The sequence below is a fragment of the Mastomys coucha genome, unplaced genomic scaffold (assembly GCF_008632895.1).
Source record: "Mastomys coucha isolate ucsf_1 unplaced genomic scaffold, UCSF_Mcou_1 pScaffold6, whole genome shotgun sequence".
NCBI lineage: Eukaryota > Metazoa > Chordata > Mammalia > Rodentia > Muridae > Mastomys > Mastomys coucha.
This window is the reverse complement of record NW_022196912.1, coordinates 89,453,547-89,460,702: the sequence shown is the minus strand read 5'-3', so window position 1 is coordinate 89,460,702 and position 7,156 is coordinate 89,453,547. Positions and strand designations below refer to the sequence as shown.

The following is a 7,156-nucleotide window of genomic DNA, read 5'->3' as shown; positions in this document are numbered from 1 at the left end:
AAAAAAAAAAATTCTTTCAAAAAGATATGTTTAGGTTCATTGTTAAGCAGTTTTTATTAAGAAAAGTTGAATTGCATCCCCATGTTCCTCAAGGGAGAAGTGTTGGAGTATATCTGTGTGAAGAGAAAACAGAGCATAAGAGAAATGATGGGAAATTTTGATTTAAGAGTTGTTTGGCATGTGTGAGGTGCTGGGTTCAAGTTCTCTACCACTACTAAAATTAGTTTAAGAAATGCTATACTAACAAATAGAGACTCATAGCATATAATGGAAAGTGACCACATGCACTGGTCTCTAATTTATGTTCAAATAAATACATGTGAAGAGATCCTTTCTCCATACCTAATACAGTAAGAAATGCTTCCCCTATTGAGGTTTCAGGAAAGATCTTAAACTTTCCAAAATTTAACCCGTAGCATTATCCCAAGCTGATCCTGAGATGTCATTGTAAACCTAGGCCTAACAGACGTCAGTTTGGAAAATTACCATGGGCCTTGTCTTCTTTTACTAATGAATTTCAGTATTACTTTCAGTTTTAATTTACACACTTAATTTACTCTTCAACAGATGAGCTTTAATTTGTCTAAAAAATGAACTATATGCTAGTGCAATGGTTCTCAACATTCCTAATGCTATGACCCTTTAATACAGTTCATCATGTCAAGGTGACCGCCCCCACCATAAAATTATTTTATTACTACTTCATAACTGTAATTTTGCTACTGTTATGAGTCATAATGTAAGTAGCTGCAGTGTCTAATGAATCATATTCAGATTATTTGCATCAAATAAATAACCCTAGAGAAAAGGAATCTGATATAGAGACATCCAAAAATTACAAAATTACTCTTCTCTGCATGTGGAAGTTTCTGATTAACTACTTATTTGATGAGGGTTGAGATATGTGCTGATCTATGGGTATAACAATAAGCCATTAGGTATTGTTTTATACTGTATCCATTTAATTGAATAATAGTAGTAGATTTTCCCCAGTGGCTCATGACCTATCTAGGAACCAGTTCTTCAGTGTATATGACTGTGTATATGATCTAGTATATGACTGCACTTCCAGGTAAGCACAAACCCAAGAGTAGTTGGGCAACACAAACTGCACTTGATGGGCTTTTTAAATAGAAAAAAGAAAAATTAGGTGGATAGGTCTCAAGGAGTTAAAGGTAGGAGAGAATATAATCTAAATACATTATATACTATTCTCAAAGAGCTAATAACAATGTGATTTTTAAAACCGAATCATTAGCCATACAAACTTTAGGTATTTCTAAAGTAAGATAGAATTTTCAACTCCAAGAAGAGTGAAAATTCTTAGAACAACAAAAAACTGAGGAAAAATTTTGGTACTTATTTACATATATGTATGGATGCATGTATGAATGCATGCATGCATGTATGTGTCTATGTATGTATGTATATATGTATAATGGCCTCAATCCATTCACTTTCTAGGACACTTTTATCCAAAGTATATCTAGTCAAATGCACCCTGACTCACCAGATAGTTGTCATGCTCAAAAATACTTCATATCATGTGTCTCCATCTTTGAACACTTAAAATTTTAGAGCACTGGACACTCAAAACTCTTATTTGATAAAACAAAATAAAAACCGATTAGTAACAATGATGACAACAAAACAGGACCCCTCTGAGGATGCGTCTCCCTGTGAAAGGAGCATTGTGTCCTGTCAACCAACTAAGATCATTTCACAGAAATTAATACCTTTCTGGCCAGGGTAAAAGGACCTTTCAAATACTCAGTGCTTCAGAGTCACCTAACTGGTGACTATTATTCTGCCTGTGCAGACAGCCATCCTGAAATGCCCAGCAGGTAAACAGATCTCTTCGAGCTCATTAACAAGAAATCAAGAAATGTTGCCATGTGGTGGAACAGCAGAGCCCACCCTTGAAACAAGACAAAAGGGCATCCAGTGACAGAGCAAGTGTCAGATCTCTGGGCTAGTCTAGACAGGCATCCTCACTTCCCTGTCTACAGACCCCCTGGGCCTTTCTTTCTCTGCCACCCAGCACTGATGTGCCTTATATCCAAACAGCTCTTCCAGCCTTCATGTTGTCTGTTTCCTTGTAATCAAGAACATGACAACTGAAGGCGTGACGTGACGTTGCTGAGATCATTTCCTTCCAGTGTGCCCCCTTAATTAAATGGAGCAAAGAGGGAATTAATTCTCAGCAGAAAGCAGGGGCTGAAAGTGAATGGTATCAAGCATTTTATCATCACATCCTGCCGGCAACTTTGTGCTTGGCTTTGTATCCAGACAGCAGATTAGTGTAGCTTGCCCAACAAACATGATTAATAACGCAGCCAGGGCCTTTGTCCTGGACTTGGCCTTTGCCAAAAATGGCAGAATTCAATGGATAAGGGGACACTGCAGTGACAGTCACTTCCTTGCCCCCCCGACCCTTCTTCGTAATTAAAACCCAAACTCAATTATGTAGCTTACACCCAGTGACACATCTTCCTCCCTTCTGCAGGCGCCTATTGCTGAGGCCAGCATTATTCTCACAACTCTGAAATAAAGTGAAAAGGACTATTGCTGATCTCCCAGAGTCGGGGGGGGGGGGATTCCACATTCAATTTTCATAGCCACTGAGTGCTGTCAGGCTTATGACTTCTGTCGCTCGGCAAGGAAAATATGCCTTTGTTGAGGAAGAGATAAACCAGAGTATATACCCACTTGTGTCGTCTGTTCCTGATATCATTTGGAAAAGTGCTGTGGCAGACACTGACTAAAACCCTGAAGCTGCACCATTTTCAGACACTCTCCTGATGAAGCAGATTGCCAGTGATACAGCAACTGAATAGCTTTTTCAACTGTACTTTTCCCTTTCCTCCTCTTGGCACAGTTTGTTCCTTACAGTCTAATGCTGTGCCTTCCCTGCTGAGGCAGCTTCCAAACAGCAGCTGCAGTGCCACCCACCAGCCTCCTAACAATGTCAACAGACTCCAGTCAACAGGCTGTGTGATTTGACCTCTCCTACACACATGTGTGAGGAAGTACTGGCTGCTGCAGCCTTCGGTTGAGGGATGCCTTCAAGGAAGCAGGCAGGCCCACTCAAGGGAGGCTAAATCCAGCCTGCCTTGATTTTGAGGGACTGATCAGTTTATTTATAAAGTTTCTCTCCTTCTGGTACCCTGGAAAGTAGTCACAATAGTGACTAGATAAAAACGTTAATTAAGACATCACAAGCCACCCCATAGGCACAGGCATGAGAATAAGGAAGGAGTTTGCAAAAGTGGAGGTTTCTAAAGGATCTAAAGAGAGATACAGCAAGCCAGAGCAGTTTGATAGCAGGAAGCTCAGAACACCAGGGCTGCAGCTCCAGGCCCTCCTCCAGAGAGAAGGCTGCTCAGGCACAGGCAGGAACTATGTGAGAGCAGTCTTCCTGAAGACCATGTCTCTCAAAAGAGTGAAGCCAAGCACAGTGATGTAGGTAGGCCTGAGTACTCAGGTCTTCTTCTAAACCTCAGTGAGACTATCCAGGGAAACCCATGTTGTTATTTGATTAATCATTTATATAAAACCCAAAATAATAAGCATATAGATTTTAGAATCTAAGTTTGTTATAAGAAACATGCTATGGCTGGAATGTGTCCCCCAAAAGCTCAGGGGCTGAAACTTAATCTTCTATAGTGTATGGAGATAATATGTGGAGATGGACCTTTAAGGTGATAATTAGGTTTTGATGAGATCATAAGGGTGGGAGCAGATGTATGGAATCTAAGGCTTTATGCAGAAGGTCTTAGCTACCACAGCTCCTCGTCTCCCTGTGTGATATTCTCTACCATGTTATGATATAGCAAGGCCCTCACCAGGGGCTGAGCACATGCCAGAACCATGCTTTTGAACCTCCTAATCCTCAGGATCAGTGATTCTCAACCTGTGGGTCACAAGGGTTGCCTATCAGATATTTACATTTTGATTCATAACAGTAGCAAAATGACAGGTACAAATTATCAATGAAATAATTTTATGGTTCGGGTCACCACAACATGAGGAACTGTATTCAAGGGCCCCAGCATTACAAAGGTTGAGAGTCACTACTCTAGAACAAAGAATTAAGTAGACCTGTATTATTTACCAAGTTACTAAGTCTCAGCTACTTGGAGAAGATAGACTAAGGCATTCCAATCTTCTATGGTAACAGCTATTCCCTAGAGGAGAAGGAAAAAATTATTGAAGATGTATGATAAGTGGTGTTTACTGATAACTAGGTAGAGAAAAGCAATGTTGATTGAATATTTATCTTAGCAAAAGTGCACATGTGCACAGAAACACATGAACCTTGGTGTTTTCCTTGCTTCAATCCATTCATATCCAAACCCCTAAAATTTGGGTACAGCCAAGGAGAAAGGACAAATGAAATGTTGCAGGAAGACTGCTACATACCAATTTTCCTCTCTCTGATCTTGTTTGCCGTTTATTTTATTTTACATTTCAAATGTTGTCCCCCCTTCCCTGTTTCCCCTCCGAAACCCCTCTCATGCCTCTCCCTTTTGCCTCTATGAGGGTACTCCTCTCCTCCACCCACCCACCCACTCCCACCTCACTGCCCTAGCATTCCTCTACTCTGGGGCATCAAGCCTCCACAGGATAAAGGGTCTTCCCTCCTATTGATGTCAGATAAGGCCATCCTCTGCTACATGTGCAGTTGGAGCTATGTATACTCTGGTTGGTGATTTATTCCCTGGAAGTTCTGAGGGGTCCAGTTAGTTGATATTGTTGTTCTTCCTGTGCAATCTCCTTCTTATCCTTCAGTCCTTCCTCTAGCTCTTCCATTGAGGTCCCCAGGTTCAGTCCAATGGTTGGCTATGAGTATCTGCATCTGTATTAGTGAGCTGCTGGCAGGGCCTCTCAGGAGACAGCTATACCAGGCTCCTGTCAGCAAGTGTTTCTTGGCACCAGCAATAGTGTTAGGGTTTGGGGAATACAAATGGGATGGATCCCTAGGTAGGACCTTTCCTTCAGTCTCTGCTCCATTTTTTTTTTTTTTTTTTGATTCCTGGGTTAAAATTTTTGAGATGGGTGGGTGGCCCCATTCCTCAACTGGAGGCCCTGCCTATCTACTGGAGGTGGTCTCTTCAGGTTCTATCTCCCCTTTGTTGGGTATTTTGGCTAATGTTATCCCTTGTTGGGTCCTGGGAACCTCTCGCTTCCCTGTTGTCTGGAACTTTCTAGTGGCTACCCCCAGCTCACCATCTCCCACTGATATATATTTCTATTTGATTTTCTGACCCTCAGTATTTCTCTCCTGTCCCCCTCAATACCAGACCCTGACCCTTTTTTTCTTTCCCACTCCTCTCTCTCTCTCTCCCAGGTCACTCTCTCCCTCTTCCCCCTATGATTATTTTGTTCCCCCTTCTAAGTAGGATGGAAGCATCCATACTTTGGTCTTCCTTCTTCTCAAGCTTTATATGGTCTGTGAGTTGTATTGTGGGTATTCTGAGCTTTGGGGCAGATATATTTTAGTGAGTACATACCATGTGTGTTCTTCTGTGTCTGAGTTACCTCACTCAGGACGATATTTCCTAGTTCTGTCCATTTGCCTAAGAATTTCATGAAGTCATTGTTTTTAATAATTGAGTACTCCATTTTGTAAATGTACCACGTTTTCTGTATCCATTCTTCCATTGAGGGACATCTGAGTTGTTTCCAGCTTCTGGATATTATAAATAAAGCTGCTATTAACCTAGTGTTACATGTTGGAGCATCTTTTGGGTATATGCCCAGGAGTGGTATAGCTCAGGTAGAACTCTTTGTAATTTTCTGATGAACTACCAGATTGTTTTCCAAAGTGGCCTTACAAGCTTACAATCCCACCAACAATGGAGGAGTGTTCCACTTTCTCCATATCCTCACCAGCATCTGCTGTCACCTGAGTGTTTGATCTTAGCCATTCTGACTGGTGTGAGGTGGAATCTCAGGGTCATTTTGATTTGCATTTCCCTGATGACTAAGGATGTCGAACATTTCTTTAGGTGCTTCTTGGCCATTCAAGATTCCTCAGCTAAGAATTCTTTGTTTAGCTCTGTACCCCATTTTAATAGGGTTATTTGGTTATCTGGAATCTAGATATGATAGTATACATAAGCAACCCAAAAAATCCCACCAGAGAACTCTTATAGCTAATAAAAAAAGCTTCAGCAAAGTGGCTGGATATAAAATTAACTCAAACAAATCAGTAGCCTTCCTCTACTCAAAGGATAAATGGGCTGAGAAAGAAATTAGGGAAGTGACACCCTTCACAATAGTCACAAATAATATAAAATACCTTGGTGCTACTCTAACCAAGCAAGTGAAAGATCTGTATGACAAGAATTTCAAGGCTGTGAAGAAAGAAATTGAAGAAGACCTCAGAAGATGGAAAGATCTCCCATGCTCATGGATCAGCAGGATTAACATACTAAAATTGCCCAGCTTACCCAAAGTGATCTACAGATTCAATCAAAATTCCAACTCAATTCTTTATAGAGACAGAAAGAGCAATTCTCTAATTCATCTGGAATAATAAAACAAAACAAAACAAAACATGGTATTGGTACAGAGACAGGTAGATCAATAAGATAGAATTGAAGACCCAGAAATAAACCCATACACCACAGTCACTTGATCTTTGACAAAGAAGCCAAAATCATCCAGTGGAAAAAAAGACAGCATTTTCGACAAATTGTGTTGTTTCAATTGTGGGTTTGCATGTAGAAGAATGCAAATTGATCCATTTTTATTCCTTGTACAAAGTTCAAATCCAAGTGGATCAAGGGCCTAAATATAAAACCAGATGTGCTGAATCTAATAGAAGAGAAAGTGGGAAAGAGTCTCAAACACATTGGCACAGGGGAAAATTTCCTGAACAGAACACCAATGGCTCAGGGTCTAAGATCACCAAATGACAAATGGGACCTCATCAAATTGAATAGCTTCTGTAAGGCAAAGGACACTGTTAATGGGACAAAACAGCAACCTACAGATTGGGAAAAGATCTTTACCAACCCTACATCTGATAAGGCTAATATCCAAAATATACAATGAACTCTCTGATCTTTTTAACACTATTGGTAGAAAAAATTTCTAGTGTTCCTTCATACAGACACAAATTTGGAATTCTTCAATATTTTAACCTTAC

At 40.5% G+C, this 7,156-nt stretch overlaps 1 long non-coding RNA gene across 1 annotated transcript; it reads right to left on the bottom strand.

The window, feature by feature from the left end:
• Nucleotides 1-29: 29 nt before the first annotated feature.
• On the bottom strand, nucleotides 30-4,166 carry LOC116079949. Its single transcript, XR_004114243.1, has 2 exons — nucleotides 4,115-4,166; nucleotides 30-113 (listed from the first exon to the last, which is right to left on the bottom strand). It is a non-coding gene; the product is annotated as an uncharacterized LOC116079949 (long non-coding RNA).
• Nucleotides 4,167-7,156: the final 2,990 nt, after the last annotated feature.